This window comes from Myxocyprinus asiaticus, chromosome 43, assembly GCF_019703515.2.
Source record: "Myxocyprinus asiaticus isolate MX2 ecotype Aquarium Trade chromosome 43, UBuf_Myxa_2, whole genome shotgun sequence".
NCBI lineage: Eukaryota > Metazoa > Chordata > Actinopteri > Cypriniformes > Catostomidae > Myxocyprinus > Myxocyprinus asiaticus.
Window position 1 is genome coordinate 2,600,760 of NC_059386.1, and position 20,315 is coordinate 2,621,074.

General features: G+C 38.9%; 1 protein-coding gene across 5 annotated transcripts in view; it reads left to right on the plus strand.

Annotated features, from left to right (window-relative positions):
* LOC127433271 (chromodomain-helicase-DNA-binding protein 1-like) overlaps positions 1–20,315 on the plus strand; it is a 294,229-nt gene that overhangs the window by 13,565 nt on the left and 260,349 nt on the right. Inside the window, exon 1 of one of the 5 annotated variants that reach the window (XM_051684993.1) lies at positions 4,041–6,577. The exons of the other annotated variants lie outside the window; for them this stretch is intronic. The gene's annotated coding sequence lies outside the window, so the exon portion shown is untranslated. Of the gene's footprint in view, positions 1–4,040; positions 6,578–20,315 lie in introns of those variants that run through there. 5 annotated transcript variants of the gene reach the window in all.

Here is a 20,315-nt window from a genome sequence, read left to right on the forward strand (position 1 = left end):
AACTACAAAAACACAAGTTGTAAATCTTAAACAACGGTTGAAGGTCAGACTGCTGATTTAAAAAACAAAAATGAGTTCACAACCCGTGGTGGTAGCATGGTGATGTGACCTTTACACCTCGGGATATTAATACATTTTCAGTAATAAATGGATGATCCAAGTCCGTTTATACTGTGATTACCACATGTAGGGCCCTTTGATTTCTGCAATGTGAAAAAAGGGACAATCACTGAATCCATTCATAAAAATGGCATTAGCTATAAAACGCGGAATGTCTCGGAATTTGACACATTTGGGACAAAAAAAGAATGTTTAATTTAGGGATGTGCCAGGGTGGTCGACTAATAAACTAGTCGTCCAACAACCGACTAGTCAATTAGTAAGATCGACTACTAACATTTCTCTGATTAACAGTTTTATTGATTCATACAATTAACAAAGAAAAGCAAAACGTATATTCACAGAATCAATATTTAACCCCCACTATTACCCCTCCAAATCCCCAACCCCACCCTGACCCTCAACAAACATCCCGGTGGTCACACATGAGTATACACACACACACACAAATAAATAAATAAAAAAAATATATATAATAATCACACACATTTAAAACTATACCTCTCTCTCCACTGTTCCACCCCGAGAGCCCTCCAAGAACGCCAAATAGCTGCCCCATTTCCCATCAAACAAATCCAAGTTCCCCAGCCTTCTACATGACACTTCGTCAAAAGCCACCACCCTCCCCATCTGTGCACCACTCCATGCTTGAAATGAGGGTGCTCCAGCTGACTTCCATCCCCTTAAAACAATCTGTCTGCCGATCAAAACACTGGTTAGAACCCAGTTTTTTTTGTGTGTTTATCTCCTATATTGATGACCGCCCCATCGCCTAAAATACAGAGTCTGGGGCAAATATGTCAAAAGTGCCCAATATGTTTCACATAAAACTCTGAACCTTCAACTGAAATTCTTGGATCTTAACACACCACCAAAAAACATAGGTTGTGTCTCCATCTTCTGATTGACATCGCCAGCAGGTGGGTGTGTCTTTAAGACCAAGCCTATGCAATCTAAAAGGGGTTAAATAGAATTGATGCATAAGGCGCACCCTTGCAATTCAAAACTTGACGTTTTTTAGAATCCTAGCCTACACTCCCTCCTCCAATACCAAGTTTAAATCTTTCTCCCATAATCTCTTGATAGAAGTTAAAGCTCCGTCCGTCCGACTGAACCCCGTCAGACTCTGAATTAGCAGGGAGTAAGGCACTGATGCCTCATGACCTTTTCCAAAAGCAGTAATCACCACTCCCAGAGTATCTGCCACTTCAAGGGGGTGTATGCTACTCCCAAAAATAGTACAGAGTAGGTGGCGCAGCTGTAAATACCTAAAGAACTGATATCTGGGAATCCCAAAATGTTGAACCAAAGGATCTCAACATTCCACTCCCATATAGGTCACCAAATGTATTAACCTCCCTCACAATCCACTCTGACCAACAGAAAGGGGACTGATTAATACATAATTTTGGGTTCAGCCATATGCTCGAGGCAACATTTTAAATAAATGTCAGAATTAAACACTCAGGACACTTTTGACCATACCAAGTGCAAATGCGAGATAATGGGGTGTAACTTAACTTCGATTAGCTTGATAGAAAGGCTTTGCAATGGCGAAATGGGGCATGAACTTCCTTTTCAATACAAAACCAGGGAGGGGCACTCTCAGGTGGAAGTGACCAATGCGCCAAATGTCTGAGACCGAATGCATAATAATAAAACAAAATCTGGGGTAGGCCTAGCCCACTTTTGTCAATCAGCCTATGCAATTTATTGAAATTTAATCTGGGACGTTTACCATTCCAAATGAAGGACTTCTCTATGCTATCAAATTGCTTAAAATAAGAGAGGGGTACATCTATAGGGAGAGACTGTAGCAGGTAGTTGAATTTTGGAATACAATTCATTTTAATAACATTAACCTTCCCAATCATAGATAAATGTAATGAAGCCCACCTTCCCACATCGCTCGAAACCCTTTTTTATTAAAGGGTCATAATTAACTAACTAAATCACACAAATTTGCTGGGAATAAAATACCCAAATCCTTAATGCCCCGTTTGGGCCACTGTGAGGCGCCCGGCTGAAAAGCCGTTATGGGGCAGTACAATTAACTCTGTATCCCAAGAATTTAGAAAATTAATAATTCTGTGGAGGCAAGGCATAGATCTAGTAGGGTCGGAGACGAATAATAAAATATAATCTGCGTAAAGCAAAAGTTTATGTGCCAAACCTCCCACCACCACCCCATCAAAATCATCCTCCTTTCTTATCACGGCTGCTAATGGTTCCAAGGCAAGACGTAACAATAATGGGGAAAGAGGGCAACCCTGCCGGGTGCCCCAATCTAGATTAAAATAATCTGAAATTAATCCATTCGTTTGTACCGCCGCTACCGGGTGTCTATAAAGTAATTTAATCCATCCAATAAAAGTATTCCCAAACCCACACATTTCCAAAATCTTAAAGCTAATCTCATTCTACCATATCAAACGCCTTTTCAGTGGCAAGTGAGATGGCAGCGACCGGAGTCCGATCATTCACCACTGACCACATGATATTGATGAAATGCCTAATGTTATCAGAAAAGCTACGGCCCTGAATAAACCCCACCTGATCTATATGTATAAGAGATGTCAACTTAATTGGCTAGCCAAAAGTTTTGACAATATTTTAACATCTATCTGGATTAGGGAAATTGGATGGTAACTCTTCCACTCGCTTGGATCTTTGTCCTTTTTAAGAATCAGACTGATCTGGGCTTGCGCCATGGTTGGCGGAAGCTTTCAGTTCTTTAATGATTCCGTATAAAATTCTAGCAAAAGTGGAGCAAGTTCTGTAGCATAGGATCTAAAAAACTCAGCGGCAAAGCCATCTGGCCCCGGAGCCTTGCCTTGGCTTGGCAAGGTCTTAATTACCTCGCCAAGCTCCTCCAAGTTTATCTCAGAATCAAGAGAATTGTTTTGCTCAGCCATCAGTTTAGGGGTATCTAATGATTCCACAAAGTTTCTAGATAGAAACTTTGTGGATAGAATTCTTTAAAAGCATTATTAATATGAATGGCTGAGGTGAATATTTCACCACCAGCAGATTTCACTGAGGGAATGGTAGAAAAAGACTCTCTCTGTTTTATATGTGTAGCCTGAAGTTTTCCTACCTTGTCCCCCGATTCAAAGTATGACTGTCTTGCCCTGAATAGCCAAAACTCCACCTTCCGTGACAAAATAGTATTATATCTGTATTTCAATCGTGTCAATTCTCCGAGACCATCAGACGACATTTAGCGCTTCAGCTCTGCCTCGGCACTTTTAATATTCCCTTCCAACTCCGCAAGTTCTCGTGCTTTAGATTTTTTGATGAATGAGGCATACTGTATGATCCGACCCCTAATTCAAGATTTTGCAAATGGGATACATTTAAAGCACCAACTATACGATTTATTTTTCTCCATATGTGGCAACACCTCTAAACTCACCAGGGCGGGATCTGAGATTAAGATGTTTCTAATTGAGCAAAAAACAACAGATGAAATTATATATATATACATATATATATATATATATAAAATCTATTCTAGAATAAATTTTATGGACTGATGAAAACAATTTATAGTCCCTACCAGATGGGTTCAAAAGTCTCCAAATATCTGTAAGACCAAGATTTTTACACATCCTGTGAAGTGTCAATATTGCTCTAGGGGGCTTACACACTTTTGCTTCACTATGATCAAGGACTGAGTCCATCGAAAGATTAAAGTCTACTCCCAATATTTTATCATGAGGGGTGCCAGCGACTTGCAGCATCCTTTCAAGATCTATAAAAAAGCCCTGATCATCAGCGTTAGGTGCGTAAATATTAGCCAAAATAAGACTTTGCCCCTGAATTTCTTCTAAAACAATAATGACTCTTCCTAATTTCTTTAATCTGTTTGAGACATTTGAATTGTAGATGCTTGCTTATCAGTGTAATGTCTCCCCTGCTCTTACTTGAGCCAGCATTAATGAAAACATGTCCACCCCATATCTTCCCAAATTTTTCAGCTTCCTGCAGGGAAAGATGCATTTCTTGAAGAAACACAATATCATATTTCTTACGTTTAAGAAGAGAAATAACCTTGCTTTTTATGGGGTGCCCCAGCCCATTCACATTCCACGTGGAGAGAGACAATCCACTCATATTAACATTTGACATTTTGACATATTAGAAAAAATAGATTGTGTCAAAAATAAAATTATAAAGACCACATTCCAACATTAGTGCATCAATCAATCCCCAAACTTCCCCCCGAACCAAACAAACAAATAGAAAAAAGAAAAACGTGCGCATTAACCCCACGCACGACAGCGCCAACTGGCGTCCTTCCCTCTAATCTCAAATAGTCCATGTACGCCTACGAGAGCCCCCTCGACAACTTTGCCATTGGATTGCACAAGTCCGGTGTTTCTATACCAATTTTGTGAGACAGAATTACACAACAGAAGATAATCTATAAAACAAACTCCAGCCAATAGGAGGAACCAGCACAAAAAAACAAAACAAAAAACAAGGCACTCCATGTCCTCGGACAGTCAAATTAATATTCAGTGAGCCGGCCCATTCGACTGCAACATAAGTGCAACAAATGACCTAATCACTCCAATGTCTTGCAAGAAATACTCCACAAAACAAACTCCAACCGATAGGAGGCATAAGCACAAAGAACGTGCAGACTCATCCACAACACTGTCCCGAAGGAGTGTTACTCCCCAAAACAAACTCTAGCCGCTTGGTGGGACCAGCACAAAAAGAAACAAAAAATGCTCTCAGTTTCCTCAGATGGTCAAGTAAACATTCAGTGAGTCACATTTGGCTGCAACGTCTGTACCACAAAATAACTTCCATTGATGTAAGTGTTTCTTGCATTCCTTGAATCGATCATGTTTCTCTTTTGTCGAATCCGCAAAGTCTGGGAACAAGGAAATGCTGTGATTCTTCCAAGAAAGCCTTCCTTTGTTCCTCGCCTCGCGTAACATGAGATCTTTATCGGATGATCTCAGAAATCCCAGATGCACTCCAAATCCACCTTGGTCGCTAGCGGATTAGCAGCTAATTCCCTCTCCGATGACTCCAGATAATCAATCCATTTCTCGACATCCCCCACTCTTGTAACCACCCCAGTAAAATTTGTCTCCATGACAGTGATCGGTCGACGTATTACAGCGAGATCCTCCAAGTCAGAAATGACCTTCGTCAGCATTGCTGACATGTTCAACAATTTTCGTCGAATTTCTCTCACTTCTGCATCCAAATCGGCTCCCGGGCTTGCGGCCTGCTCGGGGGCGTCAGCTTGAGCATGTAAGTGTCTTTTAATGTCTCCAGAGCCCGAGAATTTTGAATTCTTTGACATGTTGTCTTCCTAGAACAGTTAAGGATCAGGGTGTATCGAATCTCACTGGTTTATGATATAGAAAAGTATTAAAACTAGCAGAGTTCACCGTTCACACACCCGAACCTCGCATGGCGTCATGTGACTCCGCCCCCCCCCCCCAAACACCTAAATTATTATGAATTTTGATAATTTAACACTAGAGGACAATGCCTGAGTAAAAAAAAAAAAAAAAAAAAAAAAAAAACTTCAAATAAATGGCAAGAAGGCACTGTTGTTTACAGTGGAAAATTAATTTTTCGGACATCAAATTTTTTATTTCCTTGATTATTTTATAGGCCTAATATACAACATTGTGATAGAATTTTAAATTCTCAAGTAATTATTCAAGACAAAGGAACAGTTATTACTGAAAGAAGAACAAATAAACAAATGAAGAAAACTGTGCTTAAAGTTTCTAAAAGCAATATCAAACATTACAGTAAAATTAAGGAAAACAAAAACTACAGAGATGATAATTATTGTGTGTATGGTTTCTTGTACAATACACTTTGAAAGACTGAATTTGTGTGTGTGTGCCAATAAACTTAAAATTGCAACAGAATTTTTATTTTTTTGCTTATTTTATGACATAGACAAGGACTCGTAACTCGGACTTGTATGCAGATATTGGCAACTTGACTTGGACACATATTGGTGACTTGGACTCGTACTTGAGCAGTGAGGACTCCGACTCGACTCGGACTTGAGATCTAGTGACTTGACTACAACACTGGTTGACGACATGCCAGGAGACATGTTGCAACATGGAGATTTAAGGCTCCTCCATGTCGTCTAGCAGTCCTCTTGCTTTCCCAGCTGTCGCAAGCCGGAAACGAGTTTGCGGTATGATTCTGGTCACTTCATTGCCTGTCTTGCTGTTGTTAGCAACGTGCCTCAAGACTGCCATGTTGCGGGGCCTGGGAAGCTCAGCAAGTAAAGACACTGACTACCACATATGGAGTCACAGGTTCGAATCCAGGGCATGCTGAGTGACTCCAGTCAGGCTTCCTAAGCAACCAATTGGCCCGGTTGCTAGGGTGGGTAGAGTCACATTGGGTTAACCTCCTCTTGGTCACTATAATGTGGTTCTCGCTCTCAGTGGGGCACATGGTGAGTTGTGCAAATAGTTCAGATAATACAACAAATTAGAAGATACAAACACAAAAAAATTTATAAAAGGCAATTACATGAATTTGAAAAGTTTCATAGTTTTTACAAGTCTAGGGTTCTGTTTTTTAATATTTGAAAGGTAAATTCTTAAATATAATTTTTTGTGTGACTAGCTTTGTGAATAAAAAAAAATTGCTAAAATAATTTATTTTATATTATAATTTAAAGAGATTAAGGACATATCTCTTTTTCTGATGTATATGGATTTTCTAAAAGTATCACATAGTTCTCAGCTTATGGTTCGCCATGCGCACTTACTAGAGCATCTCATTCTAGCGCTGAATGCTGAGGAGGAGTCTAGCCTACAGCCTACGAAGGACTGGTCTTGGAAGGACACAGCCTTACTAGCCTGCAGCCTTCCGTTTGAGAAGCACCCTGTGTGTGTGTGTGGTGGGGTCTCTTTCGCAGTGTAGAAAGTACCGATATATCAGTCGGCCGATATTATTGGCAGATATTAGCCTTTCGGTATCGCCATAAATGTTTACCGATATGCGCAGATATGAAAAGTTTTTTTCAGAACATATAATGCAGAAAACAATGCTTTAGAATTGGTGTCATTACGTAGTTTGTCCAGCAGAGCGTGCTCCGACTCCATTGTTTACAGAGCTGAACTGACGGTGGCTCTGCAGACAGGGCGGAGTTAAGCAGTAAATTGTAACTAGTTTGTGAAATACATACTGGAAAGTTAATAAATAATGACCCCATCATTTTCCCTTTTCAATATAACTCATATAACGTTAACCCTGTCCCTCACAACCATGTCACTCATGTTTAACGCATCTATTTGCTGTGTCAGCCAGCTATAGTTTGTCAGTGCAGTAAGTAATGTAACAGATTGAAAGGTAAACATCAGAGCATCTTTTTGCAGCTCAGCAGACAACGGTGTGGTGGTGGATTGTGTCTGTTGAGTGTTGATTTCACGCTACGTTGTTACCTAGTTGGTGAGACGCAATGCTGGTCCATCTTTTACTCTCCGTGACAAAGCTTATAGCTAACTAGCTAACCAAGTAGCTACTTTCATTGCTTGTCAGCTGAGTGGAAGCTAATGTGTAAACATGTATTCAACAAACTGTTTTGTTAAGGATTCACAGTTTGGTACCCCCTTCAAGCGAACAATTCCAGTTGTTACATTTATAAAATGTAATATTTAAAAGTCTGGTTTTCCACCGTTGTAAGTTTCCCCTGAGCTTGTACAGCAGAGTACAGTGTAATGCTGTTTTTCTCTTGTCTCGGCAGGTGTAAATGCTTCTTGTTTTACAGCCTGCCAATAATTGACTGGCAGTATTATAGTCCGCATTTGACTGATACTAAACCGTACTACTGATGTTTATTTAGCTATTTATTTTATTTGTATTTATTCTTTATTTTAATGGTCAGCAGCTGACTGATTCTAAACATACTGTACTGATGTTTTTTTAAGCTATTTATTGTATTTTTATTTATTCTTTATTTTCTCAGTGTTCATTTCTAGAATTTGTTGACAATGTATAATAATAATGTCAAATGTTCTTTGAAATATATTTAAGGAAGCAGCCTTCCGAGTACCTTTGCATAGTCATATCGGTGCAAAATTCTTTCCAGCTCAAAAATTATCTATATCGGTAATCGGTAAGTTTTCCCCCTCTAAAATAGGTATCATCTCAAAAATCCCATATTGGTCGGGCTCTAGTAGAAAGCGCACAGCTGACTGAGAAATTTGGGCCGATACCGATAATTTACAGCTCATTGTGGCCAATACGATAACCGATTTTATATATTATATAACATTTAAAAAAAATGTATCCCCTTTTCTCTCCAATTTGGCATGTCCAATTCCCAATGCACTCTGATTCCTCATGGTGGCGCAGTGACTCGCCTCAATCCGGGTGGCGGGGGACGAATCTAGGTAACACACCTAGCTTTCTCCCAGAGAAAGAACGGCTGAGCACTGCTATACTGTTGTGTAAGGCTTCCTCTGTGTGCAAAGTATTTACATTCAGCGACTGTACAGTGATTTACAATTGAGAAATACAACAACACATGCGATTTGAGAACACAAACTATCACCTGAAGTCGACGATGTGGGACAGTTGCTCCGTTGCTCAGCCATCCACACAGTACTGATTTTTGTTGTTGTTGTAAATTATTATATTTTTCCCCTAGTCAAAGCATGAGATTACACATGAGTAAAGCACTGAGAAAAAAAAAAAAAAACTTAGTTGAGGATTTAGTTTTAATTTATAATGTGTAATATCACACAACAATATTCATAAATAAAAGCAATGATACAGTAAAATAATTGGTAATTCTTTACAGTAAGGTTATTTGTTAACATTAGTTAACATTAGGTAACATTAACAATGAACAATACTTTTACAGCATTTATTTAAGTTAATGTTAATTTCAACATACTAATTGATTACAAAAATCAAAAGTCATTGTTAACTTTCCTTTGTTTTGCAAATAAAAGTCATCATTTTTATTTATAGCGCTTTTCACAACACGCATCGTTTCAAAGCAGCTTTACAGGAAATCATGCATTAACAAAAAATGAAACTGTAATATCTATAAAGTCTTAGAGTGATCATTGTGTAGTTTGATTAAATATGATTGTAAATTTTGTATAGAAAATAAATAATAATTTTATTTAGAACCCCTGTACGCTGAAGGCGACTGTGGCAAGGAACACAAAACGATTTTTATTTACGTTAATTATACTGAAAGGGGAAATTATATTATACTACATAAATAGAATAAAATAAACTAATATTGACCACTATTATACAAATGGTTAAAGTCACTATGTTAAGAAATATATGATCGTTCACTCCAGCATTTGCTGTGAAGCTGGAGTATTATCACAGGGCTCCAGACAAAAAATGATTTAGGAGCCACTGGCTGCTAAACTGAAACATTAAGGTGCCAAATGGCTGTTTTTAGTCACCAAATCACAGAATTGCTCGATTTAGATTGCTGTTCAGAAACAAGATAGAAAGCCGAAGAAAAGACAGCTGATAACCCATTAATCTGAGGTTTAATAAACAGTATATATAGTTGAGAAGATAAGTTTGCATCCCCTTTTGTCTTGTAAATGTTCACACCCCTTTCATAATTTATACAAATATAAGAGATAAAAGATTTTTTTGTTTAGTATTGCTCTTCTGAATCTACATTACAGATATATACAGAAAGTATAGTATGCATATAGTAGTGTTGTCGTCTTGAGCATCAATGAATGTTTGCACCTTGTGTAATAGTTGTGTACAAGTCCCTCAGTTGTCCTAAGTGTTAAAAGCTTGATCTCATATATTTTTATATATATATATATATATACACACACACACACACACACACACACATACACACACTAACGTTCATAAGTTTAGGGTCATTCTTTTTTTTTTTTTTTTTTTTCCACATTTTTAGAATAATACTAAAGTCATCACAACTATGGAATAATAGAAACGGAATATGGGAATTATGTTGTGACATATCAAAACAGTGTTATATTTTAGCATCTTCAAAGTGGCCACACTTTGCCTAGATTTTGCAGACATGTACTCTTGACATTTTCTCAACCAACTTCTTGAGGTATCACCCTGGGATGCTTTTTAAACAGTATTTTATGGTAGTGTATTTATGAGATATAAGCAATATCACACGAGTAACAGTGCTGTATGGCTCTACATAGGTAGGTTATCACAGCCATACTGATTTAGGGCTATACAGCATGATTGCGAGTGATAATGCTTATACAGTAGGTGAAATAAGTATTGAACGCGTCAAAAAAAATTTCAGTAAATATATTTTTAATGAGGCTATTCACATGAAATTTTCACCAGACATCAGTATTAACTCAAGAAATCTGCAAATGTAAAGAATTCACAACATAAAAGTCCATAAATAAAGTTATGTGTAATAAAGTGGAATGACACAGGAAAAATGTATTGAACATGCATGAAATTTATTTAATACTTAGTGGAGAAGCCCTTGTTTGTAATGATGGCTTCAAGATGCTTCCTGTTTGAAGAAATTAATCGGCCACAGTATTCAGGTGTGATTTTGGCCCATTCTTCTAAACGTTGTCTTTAAATCTTGAAGATTCCAGGGGGCCCTCTTGTGAACCTTGATCTTTAGATCTTTCCACAAATGTTCAATTGGATTCAAATCAGGTGATTGACTGGGCCATTCTAATACCTTGATTTTTTTCCACTGAAACCAATTGAGAGTTTCCTTTGCTGTATGCTTTGGATCGTTGTCCCGCTGGAAGGTCCATCCACATCTCATCTTCATCATCCTGGTGGATGGCAGCAGATTCTTCTCAAGAATCTCCTGGTAAAGGGCTCCATTCATTGTTCCTTCATTTATATGAAGTCTGCCAGTACCATGCGATGAAAAACAGCCCCACACCATGATGCCTCCACCTCCAAACTTCACTGTTGGTATAGTGTTTTTAGGGTGATGTGCAGTGCCATTTCTTCTCCAAACATGGTGTGTAGTATGACAGCCAAAAATTTATAGTTTGCTCTCGTCTTACCAGACTACACAGACTACACGAGCTTCGACATGCCTTTTCTTTAGTAATGGAGTCTTGCGGGGTGAGCGTGCATAGAGGCCATGGCGGTGGAGTGCATTGCCTATTATTTTCTCTGTGACGATGGTACCTGCTGCCTCCAAGTGTTTCTGGAGCTCTTTCCGAGTGGTCCTTGGCTCTTGGGCTACTCTTCTGATTATTCTTCTGACTCCCTGGTCAGAAATCTTGCAAGGAGCTCCTGTGCGTGGCCGGATGATGACGGAGTGATGTTGCTTCCACTTGCAGATAATGGCTTCAATGGTGCTTACTGGAAGTTTCAGAAGTTTTGAAATACGTCTGTATCCGATTCCATCAATATGTTTCACAACAAGGTTGCGAAGGTCTTGGGAGAGCTCTTTGCTTTTACCCATCGTGAGATGTTTCTTGTGTGACACCTTGGTAACGAAAAGCCTTTTTATAGACCCATCAATTTACTAACCCAGCTGATATTAATTTGCACAGATTGGAGGTATAATTACTCTCTAACTACTTATGGATTTCAGCTGGTTCCTTGCTTTACCTTGCCTTGGAGAACTGCTTTTTCTTAGCATGTTCAATACTTTTTTCCTGTGTCATTCCACTTTATTACGTAACTTTATTTATGGACTTTAATGTTGTGAATTCTTTACATTTGCGGATTTCTTGAGTTAATACTGATGTCTGGTGAAAATTTTATGTGAATAGCCTCATTAAAAATATATTTACTGAAACAAAAATTTGACACGTGCAATACTTATTTCCCCCACTGTATATACAACAGTTCAACAAAAAAGTAAATAAAACAATGAGGAAAAACTAAGGACTGTCTCACACACATTTGTGCATTGAACTAAAGACGTGGATCAGCATCTGCCGTTGCTAGTTCAAAAGATGTGCCCAATACTCCGCTACTAATTCGAAAACATCACTTTAGAACTAGTAACGGCTTGGGCTGTTATTGGAGAAACAAGGATGTGTGTGTGTGTATGTATGTTTGAGAGAAAGGGAGAGCGAGAGCGACTGTTTACGCCTCCCAAGCAGAGATGAGTAAAGCTTATATATGTTTAACTCTATTCCTCATCTTTAGTGTTAGTCAGCTTACTGAAGACAGTTTTCTCTGTCTAAAAAATAGCCATCCGAGTGGGGTCTTCCCTGAGTATTTTGCAGTAGCCGGTTCGGTCTCTCATCCGCCATGTTGACTGTTTACATCTGAATTCTGTCTACCAATGCGAAATACTGGTATGTAAGCACCTTGAGTGTGTGATTACTTCATCTGTTGTGTCTCAGCTGTGATCAGCTTTGATGCTGAAGCTGTAGGGTAATTCCCAGTTGTGGTCTTGTAGTAATCCGAGCGAGAGGCAATGGCTGATGCCTTCAAAGAAACCGCTGGCTGACTGACAGAACTGACTGAAATGAATGTCAGTTCAACTTGCTCATAACACAAAAATGGTCTTTTGTCACCATCTGCTGGCTAAAATCTTTAATGTCACAGGTTAAAATGAAGAGAGACACATCTAGCTCTTTTACACATCTGCTGTGCTCTTTTTAGTTTAGAATGCCGCGAACACAAGTGGAGTGAAACAAAGAGTGAAGCGTCTGAGTACTGCTGTTCTGAGACATCAGCACTCAAGGAATGTCTCGTCCAATCAGATTCGAGGAACTGAACATCTGCCTGACTCCCTCTCCTTCCACATCAGCTCCCCAAAATCACACTGCGGGTGTTCGTGAAATACTGGACATGAATTATAAAGTAGAGGTCTGCGCGGGATGGATCAGACCCACTCCCATGAGATTCTATCACACTCCCGCTAAAAAATATGTAATATTTTGTCCCACTCCCACCTGCAACTTTGCCTGTGCAAATTTTTCAGTCCCAGTCCCATAACATTCTGTCCTGCTCCGGTATCAGGCTTGCTGCTGCTTTTTTTTTTTTTTTTTTACAATTCCCACCCGGGGAAAAAAAAAAAGGAAAGGGAGAGAGAAAAAAAAAAAAAGTTCTGTTATCACTCTAACATTGCCAAAATCTGATTGACCTTTGGTTGGTTTCAAAGTTTTGTTTGTACATTTCTTTAATAAGGTATTACCATCCATAGCACTTTCCACCATATGGAGCACAAGGAATAATTCGTATGAATTAGCCACCAACCCTGCGTCAGTAAATAGTTTATTTTTTGTTGGTCTTGCGCAATAGACGAATAACAATCTGTACCTTAAATACATTAAATTTGAGGAACATCTATTTTGTTATTTAGATATTTATATTTTGCGGGAGTCCCGCAAGTCATTTCTTTCTCCCTCTCCTGTGCACACATCCTGCGCCGCACTGTTGCGCCAGGTCCCATTGATTCTGCGGCCAGTATTAGCTGATAGTACCGTATGTGATCATGATTCATAGCTGGATACAGTGTTTTGCAGGACGTGTGCTTCTGTTTCCCCTGTTGTTAATTCGGTGTGGATGAGAGATGCTGTCTGTCTCCTCGTATCTTACATCGCTTTTATATACACATTTTTTGCAGTGCTGTGATAGTTTGTTGTTTATTGTTTTTCATTGTGCTTTAAACTACTCTGTTTGCCATGAAAATAACCTTTAGTGCTTACATGGCATTACTTTCCATCCAAATTCCTGTATTCCCGAAATGACTTTTCACACCGTTTCACTGGTAAAAATATCAGTACTACCCTACAAAGGCCATACTCATTAACTAACATTGAAACTGAGAAAAATGGCTTGATTTATTTTGATGTGGATTTTGTATTTACTGCATTTTCACACAATGGTTACTCTGAATTTCAGCAAATGAGTCACCGGACAGATCATAAGAGACCTGTTTCATTCATAACTCTATTTTGTGTTTTGTCTTTGTGGGGCAGGATCATTGCTTATTACATTTCTGTCAAACAGAAAGAATCTTCATCATTTAATATTATTTAATTCTTTAAGCAGTTCCCATCTGTCAAATTTTAGGCTCTTAATGTTGATCTCTCCATTTAATATATTTCCTTTCACTCCATCCTTATTTTCCTCCTCGATATTATTTCTTTCCACTCCATCCTTGCATTCTTGGGGACTCTGATCTGTCTTTTTAATTTGGTTTAAGGCTGTAATTCTAATTACTCTGAAAGTGTAAAGTTGTCAGGGCCCACTTCAATCTTATGATTGTTTATCAGCTTGTTTATTTCAAAATATTTTTTAATATAGGGAATAAGTGTAAAATATAGTTATATTGGGCCTCATGATCTTGACAATTACGCCATGTCACGCCAATTAAAGAAATTAAGTAGTAGTCTGAGTAACCCCCAGCCCACCCTAGCACAGCTGGCAGGAGCTGGCCCTGGCAGCAATATGAGATGATCAATTTTATAATATCGCAGTTCTGATCGCAAAGTAGACATCATATTATTTGGGTCCGAACTGTTGTCTGATTACATGATCAACGTGAGTACAAGCGGCAGCTGTTTACCACTGTAACTACCGGTAGGTTACAGCTCAAGAAAACATCAGCTTTACTGTGTTATTGAAGTATTCATCTCTTTGGATATGCACCAAAACTTTACATGCACAGAATGACACTTAGCATCTTCAAAGTAGTCACCCTTTGCCTAGAATTTGCAGATATGTACTCTTGACATTTTCTCAACCAACTTCTTGAGGTATCACCCTGGGATGCTTTTTAAACAGTATTGGAGTTCCCATCTATGTTGGGCACTTATTGGCTGCTTTTCTTTATTATTTGGTCCAAGTCATCAATTTCAGAAACTTTTTTTTTTTAAATGACATTTTAGTTTTATAATGAAATAAATTAATACGGTGGCACAATTATATTTTTGTCTACAAAACTAATTTCAAACATTTAAGCATATGCCTTCAGATTAGGGCTGCAACTAACAATTATTTTGATAATCGACTAATCTAACGATTACTAACGATTACTTATTCGACTATTCGGGCGATTATTGCAATGATTAATCATTAGCTATATACCGACTATTCAGCTTGTGCCCCGACTTAAAAGGTTGTATTAAACGTGCTTGCTAACAATAAAGAGGACAAAATCATCTTTTAAAAATACCTCTAAATGACATTCACTGAATTAAAGGGAAAAAATACTTTTGATTATGTTTAATTCAGTAAAAATTTCACTACAAAAAAATCCTATTGTTATCAATGTATTTGTCTTTTTTTTCCATTTAAAATTGTCTGAAAATCCTTAAAACAAGATACATTTACTTGAGAATTAACTTAAGATATTTAGATTTGCTTTAAGAGAATGTATCTTAAATATAAGTGATTTTGTATGTGTATTTTTTCACTTGGTTATACTTCTGCGAGTGCAGTAAAGACAATATACACTTATATTCAAGATCTATTCTCTAAAAGCAAGTCTAAACATCTTATATGCTGCATCTCAGGTGAATGCATCTTTTTAAAGGATTTTTAGATATTTTAAAATATTTGTATTTTTAATATTATATTCAACATTCTCAGATTTAAAAAAAAAAAATTATTCTGCAGTATAGCTGCTAAAGTAAATGTACGTTGTTTTAAAGGAGTTTTAAATATTTGTATTGGAAAACAAGCCAAAACAAATAAAACATTTTATTTTTTTATTTTTTTTGCCGTGTATAATGGGGCGAAGACTACCCTCTCTCACCTTTTTGTTCACTTCAATCCATCTTTATCTCACAAAAAAAAAACTCTCTCTTATTAATAAAGCTGCGTTTTGCCCGTTTTCTTCACGATAAGAAATGCACAGTGACATATATTATGATTCAGTTAGTTGCTGTCGTGTTCTAATCTAGCTGCATTAAGCGCGCTCACTCGAGGGATGAGCATCCCCGCAACAGTGTACCTCAGTGTACCTCAGCCGGGTGCAGTTTCAATCTCTCCCCCTTAGATCGGGACACTTCGCAACTCATAGAACAGGTGCTGACCGCACAGAGAAATGCCAGTTTCCTTATTATTTTAACTTTAATAAAGCTATGACGCATTAAATAGAACTGCATTAAAGATATAACGCCGGGGTGTTTCCTTAAAAGACGCTGGACATGCAAGTTTTGCTTCAGCAGAGCGTCAGCTCCGGCTCTGCTTATTCCACAACAAGAGTGCATCTGTATTTACTTATTTTGTATTTTTGCATTATAATTCCCTCATACTTCGTGATCTACATCACCTGAAGCTGCTTGGAAAGTTTAGAGTGCGTCTGGACTGTGAGATGTTTTCTTCCTCTCCTCAGTCAGGCGCGAGCTTCAGTGCTGCTCTTGTGTGCAATCATTTGAGTTTCATATGATCTTATGTTACGTTAAGATCAAACGACTACTCGACAACGAAAATGTTTGTCGACAATTTTTTATTGTTTTATTCGTTGTCGATAACTTTGACTAATCGTTTCAGCCCTACTTCAGATCGGAATATTTTTAAGATCATGAGAAACATTTCAGTCAAGTGTTTCAAAATTCTTCAAACAAAATCAAAAGTAACAGTCAGTATCTGGTGTGGTCACCAGCTGCATTAAGTACTGCAGTGCATCTCCTCCTCATGGACTGCACCAGATTTGCCAGTTCTTGCTGTGAGGTGTTACCCCACTCTTCCACCACGGCACTTGCAAGTTCCCGGACATTTCTGGGGGGAATGGCCCTAGCCCTCACCCTCCGATCCAACAGGGCCCAGAGGTGCTCAGTGGTATTGAGATCCGGGCTATTCGCTGGCCATGGCAGAACACTGACATTCCTGTCTTGCAGAAAGTCATGCACAGATTGAGCAGTATGGCTGGTGGCACTGTCATGCTGGAGGGACATGTCAGGATGAGCCTGCAAGAAGGGTACCACATGAGGGAGGAGGATGTCTTCCCTGTAACGCACAGCATTGAGATTGCCTGCAATGACAACAAGCTCAGTCTGATGATGCTGTGACACACCGCCCCAGACCATGACGAGACCCTCCTATTTTTGTTATTAACAATTTTATTGATTCCAAACATACAAACACAACATAAAAAATGGAATCATTTATTCAGATTATACCCCCTCCCCCCACCCGACACAAACATGCATTACAATGGTCACCAACATCTAGAGCATCAAAATAAAATAAAAATAAAGAACAAGATATACATTCAAACAACATCAAAACACATAGCCAACTAAACTACAAATCCCTCTCCACAGCCTTCCCCGAGAACCCTCCAAAAAAACCAAATACCCCCCCCCCCACTTCCTGACAAACGAATCCCATTTCCCCAGCCTTCTTAAAAACATCTCCTCAAACGCCGCCACCTTGCCCATCTCTCCGCACCAGTCCCTAAATGAGGGTGCCCCAGCCGACTTCCATCCCCCGAGGATGATTTCCTTACCAATCATGACTCCGGCTAGGACCCAACTTTTTAAATGACTGTCCTCAATATCAAGAGTCATCCCATCCCCCAGGATACAGAGTCTGGAGCTAAATGAAAATTCAGTGTCCAACATCTCACACAAAGTTCTGAACCCTCAACCAAAATTCTTGGATCTTTACTCATCCCCAAAAAACATGTTATGTCCCCGTCTTCTGATTGGCACCGTCAACAGGTGGGTGTGTCTTTAAGACCCAACCTATACAATCTAGAGGGGGTCCAGTAGAATCGATGCAAAATCTTAAATTGCATCAGACAGACCCTTGCATCTTTAGATGTAGACTTGATGCTTTTTAGAATCCTAGCCCACACTCCCTCCTCCAATACCAAGTTTAAATCTTTCTCCCATAATCTCTTGAGAGAAGCCGAAGCTCCGTCCCCCAGACTCTGAATTAGCAGGGAGTAATATACTGATGCCTCATGACCTTTTCCAAAAGCTGTAATCACCACTTCCAGAGTATCTGCCACTTTAGGGGAGTGTATACTACTCTCAGAAATGGTACAGAACAGGTGGCACAGCTGTAAATACCTAAAGAACTGGGATCTAGAAATCTTAACATGTTGAACCAAATTTTCAAAAGATCTAAACACTTCACTCTCATATAGGTCACTGAGTGAAGTAACCCCCCTCCCAGTCCACTCTGACCAACAGAAAGGGGACTTATTAATACACAATTTAGGGTGCAGCCGTACACTTGAGGCAACATTTAAATGTCACAATTAAACTCTGTTCGCTTTTGTCCAAACCATGTGCAAATGCGAGATAACGGGGTGTGACTTAACTTCTCCGGTTAGTTTGATAGGCTTTGCAATGGCGAAATAGGGGCAAGGACGTCCTGTTCAATACAAAACCAGGGAGGGGCTCTCTCAGGTGGAAGCGAACAATGAGCCAAATGTCTAAGACCGAATGCATAATAATAAAACAAAATCTTGGGTAAGCCTAGCCCACCTTTGTCAGTCGGCCTATGTTACTTGTAGAAATGTAATCTGGGACATTCACCATTCCAAATAAAGGACTTTGCTATGCGATCAAATTGTTTGAAATAGGAGAGGGGTACGTCTACAGGGGGAGATTGTAGCAGGTAGATTGAAATACAATTCATTTTAATAACATTAACCTTCCCAATCATAGATAAATGTAATGAAGCCCACCTACTCACATCATTCAAATCTTTTTATTAAAGGGTCGAAATTAACTCTAAATAAATCACAAATTATCTGGGAATAAAATGCCCAAATACTTAATGCCCTGTTTGGGCCACTGGAAGGTGCCCGGCTGAAAAGCCGTTACTGGGCAGTACACTGTCAGAGCCAAAGCGTCGGATTTAGACCAATTGACTCTGTATCCTGAGAATTTAGAAAAGGAATTAATAATTCTGTGGAGGCAAGGCATAGATCTAATGGGGTCAGAGACAAATAATCACATCATCTGCAAAATAAAAGCAAAAGTTTATGCGCCACACCTCCTGCCATCACCCCTGGAAAATCATCCTCCTTTCTTATCATGGCTGCTAATGGTTCCAGGGGAAGACAGAACTATAATGGGGAAAGAGGGCAACCCTGCCAGGTGCCCCTATCCAGAGTAAAATAATCTGAAATTAATCCATTTGTTTGTACTGCCACTACCGGATGTCTATATAGTAACAATCCATTCAATAAAAGTATTCCCGAACCCATATATTTCGAAAATCTTAAAAAGATAATCCCATTCTATCATACTAAACGTGAGATGGCAGCGACCGGAGTCTGATCATTTGCCACTGACTACATGATATTGATGAAACGCATAATGTTATCAGAAGAGCTGTGCCCCAAAATGAACCCCACCAGATCTGTATGTATAAGAGATGTCATAATCGGTTAGCCAAAATGTTTGACAACATTTTAACCTCTAGCTGGATCACCGAAATTGGACAGTAACTCTCACTCCATGATCTCGCTTGGATCTTTGTCCTTTTTAAGAATCATACTGATCCAGGCTTGTGTCATGGTTGGTGGAAGCTTTCCATTCTTTAATGATTCCGTATAAACTTCTAACAAAAGTGGAGCCAGTTCTGTAGCATAAGAAAAACTTCAGCAGCAAAACCATCTGGCCCCGGAGCCTTGCCTGTAGGCAGGGCCTTAATTACCTCATCAAGCTCCTTCAAGGTTATCTCAGAATCAAAATAATTTTTTTGCTTAGTTGTCAGTTAAGGGAGATCTAATGGTTCCACAAAGTTTGTAATATCTTCATCAGTAGACGAAGACGTGGAACCATAACGATCAAGATAGAATTCTTTAAAAGCATTATTAATATCAGTGGCCGAGGTAAATATTTCACCTCCAGCAGATTTCACTGAGAGAATGGTAGAAAAAGACACTCTCTGCTTTATATATCTAGCCAAAAGCTTCCCTGCTTTGTCCCCCGACTCAAAATATGACTGTCTTGCTCTAAATAAACAAAACTCCATCTTCCATGACATAGTAGTATTATATCTGTATTTCAATCGGGTCAATTCTCTGAGGCCAACAGACGACATTCAGCGCTTCAGCTCTGCCTTGGCCCTTTTAATATTCCCTTCCAACTCCACGAGTTCTCTTGCTTTGGACATTTTGATGAATGAGGCATACTGTATGATCCGACCACTAAGAACTGCCTGAAGTGCCTCCCAAGCCACGCCCACAGAGGATACTGAGGACCAGTTGGTCTCCATATACACATTGATTTCAGCCTCTAACATTTGTTGGAATTCAAGATTTTGCAAATGGAATACATTAA